Source organism: Hippoglossus stenolepis, chromosome 1 (assembly GCF_022539355.2).
Source record: "Hippoglossus stenolepis isolate QCI-W04-F060 chromosome 1, HSTE1.2, whole genome shotgun sequence".
Classification (NCBI taxonomy): domain Eukaryota; kingdom Metazoa; phylum Chordata; class Actinopteri; order Pleuronectiformes; family Pleuronectidae; genus Hippoglossus; species Hippoglossus stenolepis.
The window spans coordinates 16,715,711-16,739,868 of NC_061483.1; the positions used below are offsets into that span (position 1 = coordinate 16,715,711).

The 24,158-nt window shown below is 41.6% G+C and overlaps 1 protein-coding gene across 3 annotated transcripts in view; it reads right to left on the reverse strand.

Annotated features, from left to right (window-relative positions):
• Positions 1-280: 280 nt before the first annotated feature.
• mafa (v-maf avian musculoaponeurotic fibrosarcoma oncogene homolog a (paralog a)) overlaps positions 281-24,158 on the reverse strand; it is a 78,462-nt gene continuing 54,584 nt past the window's right edge. For all 3 annotated transcript variants that reach the window (XR_004695044.2, XR_004695043.2, XM_035151387.2), the window contains one exon: positions 281-9,264. The gene's annotated coding sequence lies outside the window, so the exon portion shown is untranslated. The remainder of the gene's footprint in view (positions 9,265-24,158) is intronic.

A 24,158-nucleotide genomic window follows, 5' to 3' on the forward strand; every position in this document is an offset into this window, starting at 1 on the left:
CTGTTGCTGTTGTTTGTTGGGATATAAGAAGCAACCACATTCCTCCATCTTACATGGCTGAGAGCCAGGGGTCAAAGGTCATTGTGTGTAAGCCTGTGGTCTCTTAGTATTTCATCTTGGATATAATGAGTGAAATGAGTAGTTTACTAGGGAACAAATACCCTTAAAGACCCTTTATAACTAAACTCCTTCAACCTCTTTACTTTCTCTTTGTCTCTCTGTCTTCATTAACATCAAGCCAACATGCAAAAGCAAAGTTGAAAGTTCAGGACACAACAGGTTTTCTTGTTACAATAATTATTTATTAAATTTAAAATATCTTTAGCACAGGTTAAAAATTAGACACTTCCATCTACCATTAGCGCCTTGGGATTTAACATGGTTCTAAACATGGTGGAAAATAAACACTCTTAGAAACCAGAAAGATTTTCTTCATACTTCATCCATCTCTGTCTTCATAAATTGTCACATTGGAGTTTGCTAGGGCAGAGGCAAATTTGGCATTTAGGTCATCGTTTTTCACTGGACATATATTACAAACGAGCAAACAAAATCTGTCAAAGTTTTCAAAAATCTCCCCGTTGCCTCATGATTTGGAGAATTTGGAATGAGTCAAAATCGCTTGCTCCAGCTTCGTAGTTTATTTAATGATTTTGCATTCGCTTATCAGAAACAAATATGTACTATTTTAAAATAACAGCACACTTTAAAGCTGGTGATTGGTCTTTTTTGGTGAGATAACTCAAATGGCAGGCCAGTTTCTACTGCTTTTAAGCTTAACGGTTTTTGCCATGGTATTTTATTGTCTGTGTTCGACATTAAGGATATGTCATCAATTAAGTGTGTGCATGTGAATGTGCAGCGGCAATGGAAAAAACGACATGGTCAGACGGCCATCCTTCCCCTCATCTTCTTATTCCCCCAACCCGGCTCTTCCACAAACCAGTGATTTATGGTCCTTTTTGCCTCGGCCCTATCTTATGAAACATAAAAAAGTAGCATGAGCAGAGCACTGTAGTAAATGGCAGGCCAATGCATTAGTCGTCAGTAAGAAAACATTAACAGCAAAGACATATATTTTCCAGTTTTGAAGTTGTTTACAAACCATATTTGTGTTCACAATTTATTATGTTTTTTCCATGTTTGCTTTTTTCATCATTACATGCCATATGAGAAGTCTGGATTACAAAAGTACCTGAACAAATTGCTTGTATATTAGCATGCATAGCTGTTTGTTATTTACATCCTATTTACAGACTTGAACTAAGAACAGAGGGATCTACAGTATGTTTTCTTTCATGTGTTTCATTTACATTTCTAGGATGGAGAACAAAAAGCAGCCTCACACTGATATGCAGAGTACACAGGACATGCACGTAAAATAACATGTTTGCTCGTCTGAGGAAAGTGTGGTTATTTATTTTTTATTCCCTATCACTGAAGAAGAAGAAGGAAGAGCTCGATTCTGTAACAGGCTACATCACTAACCGGTGCTACCGCATTGCATAACACAGATCTATTTTTCTCCTTTGTCTATACTGCGCACCAGTCTCTGAGCACGGGGGACTTGAAAAGGTTAATTTACGATGTTAACCGTGCCGTGAAGGGAAAAGCAAATAGGAAAGAGCATGCACAGCACCAGAGAAGGACATTAAGCTGCGGCTACATCTTTCTCTTTCTCGCTCCCTCTATCTGTCCAGTGACAACAGTAGAGCCCCCTGATGTGTACAAAGACACAGGGCTATCACCATCCATCACTGTAGACGCACTGAAAGGATCTTTCAGCAGTGATCAGGCTGTAAGCAGGCACACACCTCTGACACCTCTAGTTTTGTGTTCCTAGCCACAGGAAAATGTCTGTATAAATGTAACAGATGCGCAAGGAAATAAAAAAGACATCCTTTTGACAATTTTGTGAATAGAACCGGTGTAGCGCAACAATAAAGGAAGGTTATGTTACTTACAGTCTACAGCAACATACTTAATAACTCCAAGATATAATGTTACATCATATCTAGAAGCATATTAAACGTTTGTTATGGTAGTGTCAGTTATTGTAGAAAGAGTGGAAGACATGGATATATTTAGACTGCAGACAATATTTGTGATGCCGGGGCTGGTAACCTGCTCTTGGGGTGTTGCAGTCATTAAAAAATATTGCTCATTTAGTGAGAATAACATCAGTATCACATCCTCAGCTCTCCCCATGACTACAGGTCCATTGTCCACCTCCAGCTCATTTACACTCAACCTCTAATGTAGGCAATCAGCAGCTCTATACCCTCACTGGGGCTCCATAAACACTTGATTTCATAGAATTGCCTTTGATAAAGGAGGGAGGTGACTGCCAGAGCATGTTAATGTGCTTTCCTATAAAGCTTATCTCTGACTGGGGTCATGGAGGCCAAGTGGCAAGGGGCTGATCGCCATAGCAATAAGACCCTAGAAGCCGTTACTGCAGCTTACGACCCCTCTGACAATAACAGAGCCAACCGTGGCCTACCTTTGGATAATCAAACCCCTGGTCCAGGCCCATGTGGGAAATAATGTGGACATTTACTACAGTACAATTGAAATGAGGGGCGAGCACAAATTAACCTCTGGAAACAGAAGGGGCTCATTGTGATAGGAACCATAAATTTTTAATTGTCCGGCAGCAGCAGTATTTTAAAAGCATGTAAATACAAAATCATGAGCTGACCCACACCATCAGGACATGGCCACTGGTAAGAAATTGCAGGAAACCAAAAAACGTCCCCTCATTTTTCAAAGGCAACACTTTTCTTAAAACATACTTTTCAAGAAATGATTTTGTGTGTGTTTGTACATTGAGCTGCATAATTATGTTTCTTCTATTTTTGTCAGGTATACAGTATGTGATGATACTGTATAATTTAGTGGACTAAAGACGGGAGCTTTGAAGAACACTTTGATAACATATGGTTATCCCCTGCTGTTTCCCACTCTCTGCTCTGTCGGGGGCCCAGAAGGGATGTATGCGTAACTTTCTGGACTCTACAAACTTTTCACTTCTCTGAAACTGAAGGATTACACCCTGTTCACAGCAGGGAGAACAGCACACATCCTGGCATCTCCCCTTGAGACACTTTAATCTCTATTTTACACCCTAAAGACAAAACCCTAATGTCTCCCTTGAACACAACCAGGCTCAGATGGCAGAGTTGTGCTACCTCCTTGGCTGTGCCATGCCTCTATCCGTGTGAATGGGTTTGCACAACATTTGCCTGATCTCAATGGTCTTGCTACAGGTACCAAAAAGGTCCATCCTGCAGAATAGCTTCATCATTATGTTTCAAAGCAGGTAAATTGGAATCTAGTTAAGCTGTTTTTTCCTGCCGTTAATTTTCTCTCCTTTCTGGCTCAGGTGCAGGAGACTAAATCAAGCTGTCAGGAACCAGACTGCACAGCTAAATGGTGCAGGCTGAAATGCCACCTGTCCGCAGCTTCTGGCGATTTATTATTCCCCCATTTATTTATTTCTATAAGAGCAACTTGGCTATTTGTAAAAGTCCTCGACTGCTCATAACAAACTCGGCGTGTACATGTTTCCGTACATTCTCGTACAAACCCTCACGTCATGTTCCGGGCTATCTCACCACAGCTAATGTTGGCTAAAAAGGATGCGTTATCCTCCGCTACCTAATCAGATGCTAAAGATTTGGTTTACAGCATTTATCAATGGTATTACACTTGGGTCAGCCCAGAGCATTTATTCCAATTGAGGCATTTGGGTTAATCCGATTCCCTCCATCCCCCCCAAATCTTCTTGGGAGCCCATCTCATCTCGGAGAGGGGCTTGATGGCTCGCTGCTCACCCAGTGCTTTAGCTTATGTGCAGGCCAGAATGAGGTGGGAGTAAGGGCTTTAAAGGCTCTATTATTCATCCCTGTCATTAGCTGTGTGACATAAGGAGGTCTGCCCTATCTTTGCTGCTGTCTGGCTGTTAGATCAACCCTCATCCAATGTATCTCTGGTGCTAAATCCAATACAACTTCATAGGCTTTTTTTAAGCATTTAAACAAATGCCTTAAAATCCCCTTTTTGTTGAAATGTACAAACGAGTTAGTGTTTCTGTGAGTAATATGGTGATACACTCATAACATGTTGAGCTGAGACGTGTGAGTCATGTTTCCAGAGTCTGGGGTCGGCCTGCAGGTCAGGATTACAGCAGAGCAGTCGACATGGTTGACACACTGTAATCCTTTCACCTTTGGCCCCACTCCCACTACCCCAACCCTGTCTGGCTTGAGGTCACTGTTAATCGTGACACCCCACTCTTCAAAGAGACACAGAGTGTGTTTGTGTGTCGTTGTGTGTGTGTGTGTGTGTGTGAGGGGGGGCAGATAATGTATGTGTGTAAGTCAGAGGAGCTAATCGTTCCATAATTCTTTTTCTCTATTAAATACTTTTAATATCGTGAACATTACTTCACATAGAAACACAGGACGATTTCATGATCCTAAAGGTTTATGTTATCGCCACTAGTTTATACATTTTACCCTTAAGTGTTTTCATTCAGTTTGACAAGGTGGTCTGCTCTGAATACTACAATACCCTTAGGCCTCCTATGCTGAAATTTAGTAACCGTTTGCCTGAACTATTTAGTTTATCCTTGTGGACCTTTTTGGTTTGCCTCCAAAACTGTATTGTAGGCCCAAACCTACAGTTTTTATATACTAAGAGTCAACAATTTGTTCCTTTAAGCTGCAAACTTTTTGAACAGGGTTTGGTGGGATGTTTGGGGTGACAGCTTTGTTCATGTAATATAGCAAACGGGCCAAGTTCTCACTCTGGGGTGATGCACACTAACTATGCCAACAAAACTTAGGAAATGTGTAACAACATTTTTTGCTGAAACTACATGTCAAACAAAAATCAAAGATCACAAAGCAGACAGGATGACTTGATGTAGTGCAATGAAAAAACGAGGAGCGCTCACTCTGCAGCCACTTCTGGGAACTGAAATGCCCTCAGAAATATACTGGACACTGACTGACAAAAATAACCCTGTATCTTCCACTTGAGGGTCTTTGATTGATTATTCAAATATTTGACTTCCAACTGGCAGCTCCACTGTATTTCATCACATATGGGATGTTCCTACAGAAGCCTTAAATGCCAAATAGGCAGAAGTTCCTGATGTTGTTCCTGATTGTCGTCATCAATAGACGGGCCATCTTTGTACCTATTCTGTGTCTTACAGGTTGTTTTTCTTCCCAGTGTTCTGCTCCTGTGTTTACTCTGTGTCACTCGGGCCCAAAGTGTATCCGCTCCACTGGCCCACAGACGTATGCAGTACACACACAAGCTTGCCAGTGATGACACTAATGGAGTGTTTAGTCAGGACGACATGGACTTATTAACCAGTTGAGCGATTGGGCTAGATGGTAATCAAATAAAGCAGAGATAAGTTAATAAGCTGTATGTGCAATGGAGTAAGCTGCACAGGGTTTAGCCTGACTGACACAGCACTTGTTTGCTGATACGCAGTGAGACGCTCTTGCTCTTGTTTTCGGCATGGTCAAGTATAACGTAGAATTATCTGAATCAACTGTGTAGCTGTTCTATTCATCACATTGTTCGTCAGAAACTTACTTGCTCAGACTTTGCTGAAATAGATTATATCCATCTAAAGGATGGAGAAGAGACAGGACTGAGGCATTAGAGGTGAGAAATGTTAATAAAAACAAATAAAAATGGAGGAAGTGAGTGTAAGTAAGATGTGGGCGAATGGGGGAAGGACAAAGGCTGATTAAATGGGGCCAATACGAGGGAGGCAGAGGAGAGAATCGCAGCGGACGGGGGCCCGATAGGGGGTAAATCTGAATCGGTAGAGCTCTATATCCTTCATATCCCCTGCCCCCTCCTCTCTCCCACATATCCATCATGTTAATATACCTACAGCGTGGCCCTCTGGGTAATATATCTTTGACCTGTGATTACGCTAACAGCTTATTGTTTGCACACTGAACAATCCCATTATGTCGACAATCTGTTTACATACAGCCTTGCTGTTTAGATTAGCATGGTGTGTGTGGTGTGTGTGTGTGTGTGTGTGTGTGTTAAATAAGAGCAGGGATGTGCCTCTATGCGTTTGGATCCACTTTCACACATTTTGGATATGAACATCTGTGCATGTTTACATATGTGTCCTTACATTGGTCAGGGTCATTGCCAGATAAAAGTGCACTGGCTGCCTGACTACCAGGGCAAAGCACCAGAGCACTTACATGCAAAACCATATGAAAACAAACCGACCTGTCACAAATAGCCTGCAGCTGCACAGAAATGGGGCTTTGTTTCATTTCTGAGAAAGTGAAAAGCCTCGAGGCTCAGAGAAGATCAGCTCTTGCTCAGTGTCTTGTTTTCTACCACATACTATTTTCTCATGTTTGGGTGACATCTTCATCCTTCCTGTATTTTAAATCTGCTTTAACTAATCACCTCTAAGTCATAAGTCTTGATTTGAAGTTTGTTTACATGTTGACTGTAAATACGCTCTTATGATTGAATGTGATCTGACAGTATATGATTTAAGGAGATTTTTTTCATGTAAATCGGCTGCAGGAAGGGGAATACGGAGTATGTATCCACATGTCTTCTGATACAGTGACTGTTTTCCTTGGTAATTTGTGTCTGCTGGTAGATTGCATTTTAATTATCTTCAGTCAAAAAAGAAACTTGTTTTACACACTTTGAAGTTGCTCCCACATCATCATTTGTTACTTGGTGAAGCTGTTCATGATGCTGTGTCCAGGAAGAGTTCAGCTGTAGTTGGCAGGCGCGAGAGAAGGGTAACAGGTATTTAACCACAAGGCTGAACATCTGGTTGAGCTGAGAGCCAGGCTCATTAACTCAACGTTAACCTCCGACAGCACGTGAGGTCTTGACAGTCTAGAGAGCCGCATGATGGTGTAACCGTCTGAGGTCGAGGGGTTATTGAACTCTCCAAGAACAGAAGATTCTATATGTGGAAAGAGCAGGAGAATACTTGAACATGAGTCCAGTACAATCTAACATTTTTGGTAGAAATCCACACATTTTTCTCTTCGACCCTCTCCCTTGAGCCTCGCTTTCATTTCTCTGCTCTCCTCTGCTCTGCTCTCGGACTTCTCTGGCAGCGCGTAGACTCATTGAGATGTGCAAATCCCTTTGACATAGGATGAATAGACAGTTGCTGGCAGGATGCCCCATGCCACTTTGTGTGCTGCCACTTAATTGGAGCGCCCCAGTTTGCCTTCCATCTCCTCTTCTCCTACCCACGCTCACTGTGGCTGGGTTCTGTCTGTCATCAGAGGCAGGTTATGTGTCCCTTCTAAAGGGTTTAAAACCCATCAGCATCACCGTTTGGCTGACGAGGACCTTGCACAAGAGGATCGGGAGCGGTCAAACGATTTCAGTCATGTTAGCATACATTTTCCAAAAGCAAAGTGAGGGGATGTAAAGCTGACAAAGAGCTTGCATTGGTTCAGAGAGTCAACCCACTGACTCGGTCTACCTGCTCAATCTCTTCTATGAATAATGGTCACGTTCCATCTACAAGTCAACATGCAAAGTACAGCATCTGGGACTATACATAGTGGATACACTGTACATATATACAGCAATATATTCGAGTGGCGCTGTGTATGATTGTGCATCTGTATGCATGCACTCGTGTGTGTGTGTGTGTTTGAGTCAAAGTGAGTAAATGTTTTTGTCTTCCCCATTGCCGTGTTTGTCCATCAGTGCAATTCAGCTCTGAGCGACTCCCCCCTCTGTGTGTCCCCACTGCTGTGCGGACAGTAGCGGGGACACTGAAAAAAGTCATGGTTTCTTGTTGCACAATACACACTGAGAGGTAGAGGATGCACGGTGATGGAGCTGAGGTGTTCAACGAGCTAGCATTTTCCCTGTTGTCCATGCAAAGGTTTGCTCTGTCTTCACTAGTGAGAGTGGTAACCTTTGAGGTTGTCTGTTCATTGGCTTGGCATATTATCTGTCTGTCCATTTGTGTCTTCTTGAGAATCCATAGGAGACGGAGGTCGGAGTCCTCGTGTCTACGTTGCAATCAGTGATGAGTTCCTTTTCTTCGATGTGCAGGCTCCTTGTTAGAGCACCGTTTCAAACCATGCAAAGAAAAAAACGTGTCCTCTCAGGCTGACGGTTACAGCAGTTCCAACCCAAATACTGTATGTGGATGGGGAAGGGAGTTATTGCAATCAGAAAAATAAGTAGATAGCTTCTGAGAGAAAATAATAAATTACAATACTATAAAATTTTAAATGTTTAAAAAAAGGTTTAGAAAGGACACATGGCTCAGGTGAACAGCCTGCTTTTCCTCTTCACTTTGACCGTTCAGTGATGAAACCAGAAGAATTGCTGCCTTATTATTCTTGCCAGGTAGTCAAGTAACCACATTATCTATAGCTACTGCCTTTATGCATCTATTCATATACACAGGAAAATGTCCAGATACCTGGGAGTATGTCTTTAACTATCAGAAAAACAAGTTCAATATTTTAAACGCTTTAAAAAGGTTGTCTGAAATATCCACATACTGAGATTTGTGATCTACGAGGGGAGTGGTACATATACACTATGGTCTGTTCCATGCTGTTGTCGTCATTCATCTCTATTTACATGTACTTGTGTGGATATTGGAGAGGAAGACTAGGCTGTTTTGTAAAGAGAATAAGACGAAGAGGAAGTACAATTTTTCAGTCCAACTAACTCCAACGAGTAGAGAAATGATGAGGGAAATGATAATTACATGGTCTCTGAGGAGGTAAGGAGAATACTGACTTCATATAGGAAAAAAAATGAACCATGAGTACTCTATCCACAGTCGTGAAGGTTTATGAAGTTGGTGAGAGCGACTTGGTATACTTCCTATATTAGGAATAAGAATAGGGTTTTTATCATGATCTATTTACAGAAGCATGCATCAGTGATCTTCCCACCTAGAGAAAATAGTTCCTCCAATGTCTGGCGTTGTCAACAATGTCATTAGTACGAGTCCTCTTTCTTTTTTCTTTTTTTTTTTAGTGTGTTTTGTAGAAAAAAGCTGGATGTAAAATATCAAGTAGGGAAACGGGAGTAGTAAGAGGCTTTCAAGAATTTCGCTGTAGGGATTTCGAGGGATTTCAGCGGGTCTCTTCTTTTGTTCTTCCGTGAAGTCATTTTCTATTGTTGTGCTTTGTAGGTGCCTTCTTGCGATTGGTCAGCCGACGCGATGTCATCACTGCTCAGCCGGTAGGTTATCTGTTGACAGAAAGAGAACGATGGAGGGGAAGAGGAGAGAGGAGGGGTCGGACAAGAAAAGAGAAAAAAAAAGTCATTAGAGTTTGAATCAGACCACAACTTTCTCACACACTTTAGCGTATTGCATACACACACACACACACACACACACACACACACACACACACACAAACACACACACACACACACATAACGTGCACTATAAGTTAGTGAGTGAACACATTGTGAGCCATATAGGGGCGCCTCGTGTAAACTCTGTCTGTCCATACAGGGTTTATGGTGACACACAGTGAGTCACATTATTTGGGGGGTGGGGACGGCTCTGCTGTCACTGTTTCCAGTTCGAAAACAAAGGCAGAGTGACCACCCTGTGAGTGTACGTGGCAAGCCCACTTGGCTGGGATTCAGAGTGACAGTGGCGTCAGCATGGGGGGTGACTCTTTAATCATCTTCAATTAAGGCCAAAGAAAGACGAGCAAATTCACTAACAGTGTGGGTGAGTCTCCTCCATGTCTACATCCCTTTACATTAATCAACGTGTTCACGCTTTACTCTGTTAAAACGCAGAAATACGTCTCTTTGTTCTGCTGTTGTATCCTGAACTACCCAAAGTTTGGTGAGAGGCCTCAGCAGCTCCTGCACAGAGTATGAATGAGTCATGTAGCCAGAAGCAGCACATTGTGGGTGGCACATTAAACACAAGTCCAGATATAGTAGAATATTACAACTATACTATAGCTACATGACCCATCTGTAAAGATTCCTACCCTGCTCCCGATATAAACAACCATAAACCAAACAAATATGGACAAGCTGGATGATATGACCAAAAATTATTTCAAGATAAAAATGTCCATCATTCGATATTGATAATTATCATGTTAAATGTCACATTTATTCTTTTAAGTTTAAATCTTTCCTCAGTGAAGGTTGTGTTTTTTTATACTCTTGAGCATATTATATAAATGCAATTATCATTGTAAAAGATGCAGTCGAGACTGTATTTGTGTTCCTACTGTTACTAAAGACATTCACTTGAGATATTACTGTTATCTGTGGTCTCATCTCACACACACACACACACACACACACACAGCAGTATCAGCGGCTCCTTCTCCATGTGACATTGTCTGTGTTTGCCTTCCACTACTTGCGGCACAAATCACTGCGAGCGTTATGTCTATGTTTTGTCCATCTCGTGCGCAGCGGTGAGCCATGTTCTATGAGTTAATATTCTACAACTGAGATCACAGCCGTTGCCCCGGGGCATGCTACATCCACTGTCAGAGAACAGCAACAGTCAAGACTTAAGCCCCCTCTACACTGAATGTGGTCCCAGGGTGTGTGATAAGAGAGTGTGTGATGGGAATGCAGGGCCGTTTGGACCTCCAAAGCCAGGTGTTAGCACTTCAGATCACTGCCTCATCAATAATTGACAGAGGCAAACCAATCAGAACGATTTGCTCCCCACAGCGAAGTGCTAGAGCAGCCTAACACCAGTGAATCATTAATGAGGCAATTAGATGAAATGGTTAGACGGTTAGCCCTCACTGGCAACGCTCCTGTGATGCCACTGTGACAGGGCCCCATATACAGGAGCTGCACATGATAGAGTGATGTATGGGCCAACACAAGCTCAGCGAGAGAGAGACTGGAGTCGCACAACAGCACTTGGAAACAGAGCGGAGCCTCCTTAAGGTTGGAGTGTAACTCGTGTCAGTGGTGCCAGCTCTCCATCTGTTGACCACAGCTCAGAGGGCCAATAATGGGAACAAACCCAATTGGCCATTACCATGGGAGATTGACCTTTATTGGTTGTTGTAACCATTGCACAGACCAACAGAGGACGTCTCCCGGGTGATTCAAGTGTGGGAGAGCCTTTATGGACATGGATAAAATCGACCTCGGATGACATCACTCAAACGCGGGGAGAGCAACAACAACAATAACAGCAAAGATGGAGTTTGCCTTTGAAGAGCGGAGATCCTGGATTGTTGTTTGAGAGGAAAATCAAAGCCCCAAGGGAGCTGCTCACAAAGCCTCATCGATTGGCCATATTGGAACCATTTCATAGTTTGTCGATGCTCTTCTGCCTTGCTCTCTCGGCTCTGGGTCCAGTACGAGCTCAATTAAACCAGCAACCTTGATCTCAGGAACAAACCATGCAAACACTACATACTGCAGGGATTATCCCCAAACACACACTCCTTCACCCTCTTATCTAAAGCAAATATTTTACACGCTGTCCGTTTTGTTTGGGCCAGATGAGATTAAAATGAGGTTTTATACTGTTCCTCATTTACAGCTTTTCGCTGAAAACCAACAACATTATTTCCCTTTAATCTTTACCTTCCTAATCATCCTAATGCAGTCTCAGCCTGTGACTGAAGGATTTGAAATGAGAGTGAAAAAGCAAGAGAAAGGGAAGGCGAGACTGAAAGAGGAGGGGGGGGGATGCATACAGGCAGGCAGGTTTGACTATAGAATTAGGTGTAAATAAAGTGTAGAGCAAATTATGTTTTTCACCATTTGTATAAACAGAGAATAGTAGTACTGCAATAATACTGTCCATTTCAATTTAAAAATGTCTGCTTATTTGTTAACTTTTGTTTTATTTATTACATGTTGCCTCAGTCCACATTTCACAATTTAAGTCTCTGTGATGTCGTTTTTGTCAACAATGTTGAATTAGATAAACATAAAATAAAAGTAGGTTAAAGATAATAAAAAAAATGAGTGAGACTGATTTATAAATCACAAGAATGTCTCAGGTTCATACGTCCACTGAAACATTTGTCATCACATCAGGCAGAAATAATAATATTTATTAAAACATAATTTCTGTTAAAACTGACGCACAGTAAATCTACTCTTCTGTCAGGCTTTTTCCATTTATTTTTGCTTTGATATTGTTTCCAAAATGACTCATTAGACAGCTGCAATAACTGCAGCATTTTTCAAGAATACAAGTAAAACCAGGAATTATTTTTCAGTTGACTAAATAGAGAAAAACATCTAAAAGGTTAAATAGCTATAAATGATGCTACGTTGTATAAAGGTTTGTGTTTAATCATTTATTGCTATTTATTACACTTTGAATATGGCTTTAAAACATGCAACACTGATTTGCTGTGTCAGTGTCTTAACTCAATAAAGCAGTTTTTTTTACATTTTTGTTTAACTATTTCCTTTTGTGTGTGTGCCTGTATAATCATAGTCTTTGGAGATAAAATAAAACAGTACATGTAATTGATTAGTGGTCGGGTCAAGCTCGGCTGCTGATATTGACACTTCTGCAGATATTGTAGACAGCTAGTCTCTGTTTAATGATTGTTATTCACTTTTATAGCCCTCTCAGGATGCCATCCTCAATAAATATTTGCAAACAGGAAATTTGCAGAGTGACTTGAGAGAGTCATAACCGTGGCACCTATGTGTTTTGAGATTAACATGTAATTAAAATAGTAAATCAATATTTATTAAGCAGTAGTACAAAGCAAATGAGAATTCTGGTCAGGTCATATAATGAGTCACTGGATGGAGGAGGGTCCATGAAAGTAGCTTTCTGAAAATAAGATTTATATTTAAACATACAGGCAACTGAGATACCTACATAATTAGCTTAATAAAAATCAATTTGACAACCTGTAAATCGCCCGCCACACGCACTGCGCACATGAACACAAATCACATGACGAGTGCAGGTACAGAAACCTCAACTCACCCTGAGACCCCCCTCTTCCTTTCCAAACCGCACTGTTTTAATGTGGAGTCGACACGTTTTCATTTACTCACCACATCTTTCCCACAGTTATCATCTTAAGACTTTCATGTTTACAGTTGCTACAAAAACACCCCCCACCTCTCACACCACTGAACACAAATCACAAAGAGAGAGACGCGGGCCCCAGAACTTCACACTTTCCAGCACGTTGCGGAAAAGAGAAGATGTTAAATGCTTAATGGACGGCTCCTCTCATTGTTTAAAAATCACTCTACATATAACTGGCTACAGAAAACGTTGGTCGGCCTCAATTATGCATTGAAAATAAAGTTATGAGCTAGTGGCTGAATTATTGATGCTGGCACCGGGAACAAGAGCATGTTGGCAATGTGTCACTGCTTTTTTGCTGATGCTTCATCTTGTATTGATAATTTTTCATCTAAAAAGCCCATGAAGTCTTGATCTGTGAAAGATGGAAAAACACACCGTGAATATTGGAAATCTAATGCAACGTTACTGGAAGAGGAAAATGGATAACGTCAAGTAGCGCTGTGGAAAAATCAAAAATAATGTGAAGGAATGTGTAGCTTTGAGACTGGACTTTACTCGTGAGTGTTTGAACAATGCAAGCTCGATGTTTGTCTGCATTTACAGAATTGAGACGATACATTTTTAAAACAAAACACTGCATTTCTCATATGAATGTTACATTAATGCCACTCTGTCCCTACACTGCATGTGCATGTTAATGAAATAGGGCATAAAAACACCAAGGCCCTCCGCCTTGGGACTGTCCCGTATTGGCTGACATACTTCCTGAGATGCAAATGCTCGTGGTTCATCTGGTGATAGCCTGTCTCTATTCTATTTGTCTCACCGACTCTGTCTCAGCGCGCGCACACACACACTCAGTAACACACACACACAATCCACAATCTAGAGTGAGGGGGACAAATTATAGTAAAAAAATACTTTTGACAGCTTTGAATACAGAAATTACTGCTAGTATTTCCATTAGCGTGTAGCTTGTGAGGAAAAGAAAGAAAACCGAAGCAAACTGTAGTGCAATAATCTGATCTGATCTGTGTATGAACTTCTTTCTCTGCAAAGTGAACAAAACACTGGTCTCTATAAGCGGATGACTTGATGTGTTACAAGGAGCAGATGACCGTCTCTTCATGTTAAAATTAAATATCAATCGTTTGCTGATTAACTTTTCACATTCACACTCTTTTTTTTGTTTTTCAGATTTGTTTTTTGTTCTCTTTCTGCATCACCACCATCACTGTAGTTCAGTAAATACACAGATCCCTAAATGCACATTGTGTGTGTGTTGTGCCGTTCATGTCCTCTGTAAACTGAGAGGTGAATAGTGTTAAGTTCTCTTGTCCGTGAGGTGAAATCAAGTTTGACTGGCCGAGCGGGGAGTGTTGTTCCGCTACTCGTCTGACTGGCTCTGTGTTAGTCATCATTCATAAGGTCACAGCGTCTGTTTCCGCCTCAAAGTGAAGCACACGACCCCAAAACATCACAGATTAGTAGAGATAACTAGCACTAATCATGAATGACTTAATAGGTCCACCTCTACCGCTGCCCTGGAAACTCCGGTTATCATTAACAGTGAGTTTTAGAGAAACCCGTCTCTTATCTCTGTGGATATTGACTGTTTTGAAGAGTTTAACACAGACACTTAACACAGGGATGACTTGTGAAGTGGTAAATGATTGAACTGTCAGCAAATGTACAGTTTAAAAGGCCATAGGAGAGACACAGATTACCCAATCAGATGCTCTGTGTATAGACTGAGCCACAATGAGAGCGGCACAATACTCATTTAGTGTTTCACAATCTTGTGGTTGTCTTTTGTGTTATTTTTTTTATCTGTTTCAGCACAAACTGAGCAGCAGTTTCCCCAGTTCAATTTCCTTCGACACAGTTTTTTTTTTATTGTAACACAAACGTGATTTAATCACATTTAAAGTTATGATAAATGCATTGTGTGAGAAAATCATACACTTCAAACATTCCTCTCCTTTCTTTCAGTGCAGTAAAAAAGAGGATACAGTGAATATGAAGATGAATCTGTTGTTTAAACAGTCAAATTGTGTCTGTGAGACATTCAATTCTGTTTCTTCAAATTAGAGAACATTAACATTTGTCTTTGTTTTATTGTGCTGCCGTCTCAGACCTGATACTGCTACAATGTGGATTCAATTTAATATGTTTGCTGGTTCCATTTTGTTTAGCAGAAATTCATCAAGGGTTTTTGATTTATTTTTCAATAAAATTGACATTTTTGTCAATAGTTTAAATTATAGATTCGTGAAAATTATGAAAACTAATTTATTTTCTACAACTAATTCTGCTGTTAATTATAAAGCATACATTCATATGATTATATGATCCTCAGTTCATGCAGAGAGTAAAGTGGAGTAAAGTGTGGAGAAGAAGGACAGGTTGGTAAAACTGTGTAGGGACCTCAACAGCTGACATTTTCAGCAGGCATCAGAAAAAGCTCAATGAATCTCCTGCCAGGTTTTAAACACACGGAGGTTGAACAAGACACAGTGATCAAACAAAAAAACACCAAAATTAAACGGAGTTCTAAGGCAAGCGGCTGCGATATTTCCCACAAAGCATCATGACTGGTCTCATGCAAGCGGTCGAGTGGGGAACAGTCACTATCACACAGAACATCTCCTCTCATGATTCACTGAGCAGCACTCGCACTTAATGTGGTGCTGCAGGGACGAGGATGTTGTAGTGGAAGTCTGAGTCAAGCAAGCAAGCGTCACATCTACATGTCGGTCGTACATAGCCGTACCGCTCGTGTGTGACTTTGGATGTGCACCGCAGAGAAAAAAAACCCACCAGCTTGTACATATATTTTCTGTTCCGTGTCAGTTTGGTTCCGCAATGACTCAGCCTCTGTCGCGCTCCAGTCTTTCATCTCCGTAACGGTGACTGCCGAGACACTCTTTACTCTTATTTCCGATGCATGTCTGAATTTATATGTAACTGGCAGTCTGAGGCAACCGTTAACCTCCCCGCGCCACCGCAGTGTTTTTCACCTCGTTTGTGAGGCGTGAGATGTTTGCTGGCAGAGAGACATCCACTCTCGTCCCCTGTCAGGATCCGGGCCCTGTGGAGGAGCTGCTGACGTTTGTCACTGATACTTCACACACCATGTTAATACAGCAGGTTAACAGCTGATTAGAAGTAGAAATACAAGGCAACATCAAACTCCACTCTATTGTCACTTGGATTGACATTTCCTCTGGTAGGGTGACAGGCTCGTGGCTCTCTACTTTTGACTTGGTACGTCATCTTTTACTGTGGCTTGAGCAAACTCTCTGGGTTTTAAAATCTCATCTGAAGAAAATGTTCCTTCTGTCCTCCCTCTGCTGCAGATAAAGAACAGGCGTTTGAGTAATTATGGTGCATTATCGCCAAGGAACGTTTCATTGCTACATTTTAAGCTGTGTAGTGAGCAGTGACAAACGAACGACCGTTTTAATTTCTATCAGGAGGAAAAACACATGGCTGGAGCCAATGAAGTCAGCTCTCTCATTCTGCCACTGACTGAGACCATCTGGACCGAATAAAGTTTTTCCCTTTGAATCAACAGCTGTTGGAAATTACAGAGGAACACTACTTCTCAATATATCTGTCTTTTTTTTTGTCTTTCTGTGCTCTCGTTTGAGAAGCAGTCGTGTTTGTTTTTTTATGGTTTAAGTTTAGTGCGAGATCTGATCAGTGCTCACAGAAAAAAAGCAAAACATTACAAATGCACCTGTTTCCTCTCTCTCTCGCTCTTGCTCTTTCTCTCTCTCTCGCTCTCTATCTCTCTCTCTCTCAGCGCATGTCTTTAGCTCTGTATGTCTCTCGTCTTTGCGGTTGTGATCGAAGGGCTGACCACGTCAGTCAATCTGTCAGTGGCTGACAGTTTTACAACACATGCACTACACTGATGGGTACCATCACTCATGTAACGATTGCCCTCCACAGTGAAACCAAAAGACGAGCGAGAGGGTTGAAGAATCGGAAGTAAAGGCAGTTGGGTAAAAATAATGCTTGTGTGTGAGAGCGATTTACAGTGACAGGAAGAAGAGTCAGTTTTATCTCAGTTTCATCTTTTTTTTTTGTACAATTTCATAAGGTTTTATACTCAGAGGTAGATTTTCCCCTCAGTGCTGCAGAAGTGGAATCAGTGCGGTTTTCTCTTTCCTTTGGCCAGAGGAGAATTTGTTCCACTCTGCCGGCAGATATTACTTTTAACACATCATTTAGTCCTTTATTATCATTGTTAGGCCAAGTCATTCAAATATTTTTGTCACTATACTAAGAAAAAACGAAAGCAGCTAAAATGTGTTTGAATCATTATCTTCTATGTTTAAAAAATGTTGAGCACTTTCCCTGATTCGCACACTGCGTCAAATGAAACGGAAATGTAATGAGCAACAAAATCCGGCTTGAACGTGAATCTCAACGCTGTTTCTACATTCAGCTTTCTCACTCATGTCTGAGACGACGTTGACCAGTGTGAGGATATAAATGCCCTGATGGTTTTTTGTTTTAATTATCGAGTACAATAAAATAAACAAATATTTAGAATGCATATGCACCATGCAGAAGTTGACAATTTCTTTTACAAAATATCACAAAAAAGGAAAGTGGCATGTCTAATAAGTAATTAAGTTCATGCTCACTTTATGACATTTAAGAAACATTAGACTTATACAACAATGGGGTGTTTCTGCACAGGGATCTATAGGTTGTGACAGGTTTATGTGTCCGTCCCCTGGGGAACAGAAAATAGCTTCGCCCATTGATGAAAATTGGTGATAAGAGAGCAACTGCTTAAGATGCAACCAACATGCATGCAGTTCTTTGACTAAAACATTTTCTGAATTATTCAGAACATTTCAATCTGTCAAATACTTCATTAAATCAGTTAAATATTAAATTACAGCTACTTATGGACTAAATGGTTGAGATGTGCTTTCTAAATGAGTTTGACATTTGACAGTGGTGTAGATTAATTAAAAGAAGCCAGGCTACAAATTGAAATACGGCGCAGGCAGCAGCCTCTCCCGAGACCCGGGGAGGAAAGTCCTAAGCGTTCCCAAGAAAGCTGGAGACAAACGCTGCCCAGAGGACAGAAGCAAACGAGCCAATCTGTTTGTCTGTTTATGGAGATCGGCGGCAGAAGCGTTCTGCCACCCCGCTCTGTCATATGGGAGTCGAGCTCGCACAAACACATGCTTAATGACTCGATTCATTCACTCCGTCACTCTCTCTTCATCTTTGCCTCTCTGTGTTCTCTAATGGTCCCACCCAAAAGCATCACCAGTTTTCCCCTCCCTATCCAAGTTGTGGGCACAGCCTTAACATCCAACCCATGAACACTGCATTTGAAAAGTCATGTGATTTTACCATGACCCACCACAAACTTAGGGTTAAGTTCCCTGCGATGTGGTCACAAAGGGGTCGGCTGCGTTCTGAGCGGCCGTGTGACGCGTGTCAGTGCCATCTGGGTCCACGTTGCCGGGGAATCGATCAGTTTGTACCTCTGGAAAGTCTCTCAAAAGCTTTATTCTTAAATCTATGCTGACAGGCGATGACATGATGGAGATGGGGCCGCTGAATTGATTGTGTCCTCTCTCTCTCCTTTCACTCTCCCGCTTACACTCCCACTCCGCCTCTCTCTTCTCCCTCTTCTCTTTGTCCCATCACTCTTTGCCTTCGACTCCCCCACCCCCCCTTCTTTTTTCTTCCCCTTCCCTCCCTCCCTCCTTCTCTCCTCATCGCTTAGATGTGTCGAGCGCAAGATGTCAGATTATTTCCCAGCAGACACTGCGCTGTGTGACAGAGGACTGGAGCTGTATATCACCGGATGACACTTCCTCTGCCTCCCCCCTCTCTCTCTGCAGACAACATCAAATATCGCCGGGCCTTTTTGATCACTTAAAAGGCTTGTATTAGGAGAAGAGCCGGTGCTTAAACAAAAGCAAACAAAGTGTTTCATCTGTCATGTTTGTCAGTGGGCCATATGTGCGGCGTAACAGCTTTTCTATCAGAGAGGAGGTAACCCTCACAATATCACGCTTTGTGGTACTCCAAACACAACCCGGAGTGTCAAAAGAGGCAACGTGGACATTCCTCAAAAACTTTATATTTAATCTTTGCGTTAATGTGAATATTGTTAAATTTATGTCACATAAAAAAATGAACTAGTCAGATCTTTCGCAAACTACATTTAAACTTAACTTGTTTTAATGAAACATAAAAGATCAGCACATTACACATCTTCAGCCTTTACAGAGTTTTTTTAATGTTCACTACCACTGGGCTTCAATCCATACCTTGTTATTCTAATTGAATGCACCGAGGGCTTTGGCATGGGTGGGGTCGGCCCAGTATCCAGGCCAACCGCTCAGCATATTGTTTCTATGGCACCTGTCCCCCAGATTAATAACTCCAAGGTCTGTGCCGGCAAAGCACACGTGGATACCCGAAATTACAATACTAATTCAGCACGAGGGATTTATACAACAGCCTCTCGCAGGATTTATGACAAAGTGAGCAAGAGATCAGGCGAGAGAGTGAGAGCGCGAGAGAGAGAGAGAGAGAGGAAGAGCGACTAATAATGCTAGCAAAAGTGATTAGCTCAATTGGAGAAATTGTGCGTTTGTAGTCCTGCGATTATTATTGTGTTTCTCATCACATAATGAGTTTGAACAATGCAGTTAATGGTATTATTGGCGGGCCACCAGAAACGGGGGGGGTGCATATCAGCTTGATAGCACTTTTTCATCGATAAATCACTCCAGTGCACATGGCAATATTTAAATCTATGTTATTAAAATTGTTGGAACAACACTATCAGATTTATGTTGTGTTATTTTATTACGGATTGATTATCATCATCACGGGCATATCTGATTTGCGTGGAGGCAGCCGGAGCGTGGTGGCTTTAATCCATTTTGATTGCTCTGCAGAGGAATGCCACTGCTCTGCTCGAATGGACATCTAGTGCCGTGCACCTCGGACGATTGGCTTTGAGAGAAATGAAACAGACCTAGTGTTTGTCTTGCTTTTGTCCCCACATACTTCTACCACAAACAGTTGTGATGACATGTTATAAATGACTGATATAGCTCCTAAAATAAACTGAATTGGCTAAAAAAGAAGAAAATAACACTTAAGTGAAAGGTCATTTGTTTCGGTAGAAGTTGAGACTTAGAAATCTTTGTACTCATTTTTACTTTGATGAATCCAAAAGTCAATCGTATTCAGCAGGAGACAAAAGGAAAGCTCTGGCATAAAAGGGACACGGGATTAATTTCTGTTGCATTAAAATGAAAAAATAAAAGAGACTATGTATCTAAACAAAACAGAAGCAGCAGGAGAGTATCCACTATACAATACAGCCACACTCCGCTGTGTGGTTACAAAGTAGTCTGATGTGCATCTATTTATTATCACTTTGTTTATTCTGATTAGAGATGCATGTATAAAAGAAAGTAGTCTGGACTATGAGGGAAGGGATCAGTCTCAGCAGGGAGGAGCATTCAAGTGCGTCCGCTCACCGACACGGCAGCAGAATTACCGGCTCTCACAACTGTGACAGCCCTGAAATTACAATTGAGTTTCACTCTTTCCTGCCTTCACACCTACCTCCTTCTCCCTCCCTTGTTGTCGCTCCCTCTCCAACACTCTTTTTCATTCTCTCACTCTCGCTCCCTCTGACGGCTCAATAACAGGTGCCATGCTAAGAGAGCTGTTACAGCCGTCCCTGAGTGGTTGTGTCAGCAGCAATGTTAGGGTTGAGCCTTGCAACCTGCTCACCGTGCAGGAAAAAGGAACGAGAGAAGCGGGGGGGGGGGAAATTCTCTCCGGTCCCCAAATGATGCCCGCTGGGAGCCATCGTGCGCTAAATTTCGCCGGGTGGTTCTCCCCTTTTTTCTGTCTCTAGGCCCCCGGACTCCGATTTACAGACAGAGCCATATTGAGGCTTTCTGCATGGTGGGGCCCAAGCAGCTGTGTTCAGCAGAAAAAAAATGACAACAAAATAAAGAAATAAATAAACAAATTAACGAACACATAAGAAAAGCTTATTTCTTAGCAAACGCTTGAATAAGGACTTTTTGTGTGCCATCTGCAGAAAATGAACCGTACAGTCGGACGTTGCCAGGTTTGGCTTGAGTACTCAAAAAAAAAAGCCCTAACTGTTGGAAAATCCACTTAAGTGTTGGAATCCCCCCACCCACCCCCTCTGCATCCAAAACAAATTCATAAGTTTTTTGTGCACCTTCTGACTTGAAGAGCCAATTTGCCGTGTGCGCCTCAGCTGATGCTGATCCTGCCTTTAACACAAACAAGGCGATCTGTCGTCCTGATTGCTCATCTTTAAACTCCTCTTAAAGCACACTCCTTAAGACTTGAGAGGTTCTTGGCAAAATCTATGCAAATGAACCTGCTTCATGAAAAGACGCATCACAGCGCGTGAAGCCTGAAGCGGGCAATAATTACAGACGGATTGTGTGCAAACAAGAGATGCTAAGCACCTCAAACCGGCGACAGAAACACAGAGAGAGAAACACACCACAGGGTGAAAGAGATAAGTCAGGCAGTCAGGTGATTGCTGTTTTTTCTCTTTTTTTTTTAGATGTATGCTGATGAGCAACAAAACATTTCACATTATGTTTACATTTAAAACTTTCTGATTCTGTGCGTCGATAGGACAGGAATGTGCAAGTACACAATCTAGATATAAAAGCGACAAACACTGACTGGGAAACAAAAGAAGGGGACAAAGTGAAACGTCCAAGATCAGGCTTTTGATATTACCTGCCTCTATGCACTCAGCATAATTCATAAACCTGGGAGGAGGGGTAGAGACATGTTAGCATGTAGGTACTCTAAATTTAGCTTCCATACCATCATGGGGCGTTTCATTTTACGTCCACAAAAAAAAATGATAAATTTCAAAGGTGACCTGATGGGTTTCATTACAGCTGATTGATCGGCTTATGTGAGGGTGTCATGGGATGGACAGAGCAGACATAGAACACCTTCCTACATAGGACATATAGGCCATCGAACCACGGCACCTACATAAAACCATGCAGAATGATTTGTCTGCAGGTTTCTCCACACGTTCTGCTCTGAAATGCTGAATTTAGATAAAGGCAGTTGACATGCTCTATATAGAGTTAAATTAACTTCAATTAAAAAGGATCTTTGGGAATAAAGCAGTCAGATTCAGAAAAAAATGTAATCGTCCATGACAAGGCAACAGAAATTTGTCTCTTACTCAAGTAAAACATACAGAGTAAGAAACCCTACAAAACCATGACATACCAGATTTTTTAAATGATTCATTTCAAAAGGGAATACTGCCAAAATAAACACAAAATGTTATCCAGCAGATTCAATTCAGCATCTTTACACACGTGGATGGAGTAAATGAACTAATGGAAAAAAACATTTGTACTTTTACAATTAGGAGAGACAGTGAAACTCCCAGAGCAGTTATTTTTATGGATGTCTCTGCATTCTTTGCGCGTGTTCGGGAACAAAGCAGCGATCTGTGCATCTCTCCTATGAACTAGTAAATAACCCCTGCAATTCATCATAAAAACAAGAGGGAAATGTCAAGGGCACAGGAGTCCCTTTTTGTCGAGGTCACACACACAAAACATAAACACAAACACGCATGCAAAAACATACACACACGCATTACCATGCTGCATTGTGACCACACTGCGCTACATAGATGTTGAGGCATTGACAAATCACTGAGACCTGAAAGTGGGGCCGAGGTGGGACTAATTGAAATGAACTTTAGAAAAGGGGGGACACCTAATTAAAAATGAACTTTCTATCCTGTGTTTGTGTTGACATCATGGGGCCTAAATTTAAGCTCATCTTTGTTTCGCCAAAACCTGGTGATGCAGGCAAAAGGATACTGTGTACGAACACAGAGAAGGAATAAGGTCATTGCTTTTCCTCAGTGAAAACATATTTTTCCTTGTCTCGAGTCACTTGCGACACTTCTCTGGAGTGTGTGAGGGGCCCATTCATTATCTGCCGCTTTTCCTCAGAGGGTCCGCAGCGCATATGGTATCTTGTGTTGTGTGGGTGTTTACGTGTTTATCCGTGCTGGTGTCTACGGTGAGCGTTACACTTATTGGCATAGATATAGCATGTCCTTATGCACCTGTGTGTGTGTGTGTGGGTGTGTGTTAGTGTGTATGTGTGTGAGTGAGGGTTAGGGACAGATGGGTGTGTGAATGTGTGCATTTGTTTGTTGGCGTTTATTGCCTGTTCTATTTTCTGTATTACTTAGTCGGGGACACGGCCCAGTGCGAGAGCTGTGAAGTTTCCCAGTAACAGGCTAATTCCTCAGTGGCTGTTTAGAGTGTCTCCAGCAGTGCTAAGTGTTCTCCTCTCTGTGCCTGATCAGAAAACAGGACCACTTTAGTCAGTTTGTTTAAGGTCCCCTGAGAAGGCTCTCATATCCTCCCTCTACTCACCCCTTCCTTTTCCCTGCTCAGTCTCTCCCGCGCAAACACACACACACACACACACAAATGTTTGCAGTTCTACTTTCACAGTCTCTATCTCGCAACCTGCAAATTGAACGGACCCAACTTAACGTGTGCTCATATTCTAGCATTATCTTTATTTGATCCTAATTCTATATTCAAATTGTTTTAATTAAATCTAAGTGTGAAGTATAAGACTGTTTTTTGTATTTATTTATTTACTGTACACTTATTAAATCTTGATTTGTCTCAACAGAACGCATATTGCACCGACAGAGACATTTTCAGATGTGTCGTGTGCGTCTCCGAAAATCTGCAATTTAATGCAAGTGTGTTTGTGAAAATAAGAAATCTTAATATGATGTTTTGAACAGATTGCAGCTAAATTTTATGCTGAGGATAAATGTTTATGTGGTGTATGTTAAACAATACAACAACACATAAAGCAATGCATAAAGATTTTGTTTTATAAACCCTGTATATTTTGCTCAACAGGTGTTTCTTAAACATAAACTGAAATAAAAAACTTACTTTTGTCTTCGTAAAGAAACAGTGACATAAAATATGGGAATGTTTCCTCCTGGAAGGTATAATGGTGGATAAGAAGTATGTATTTA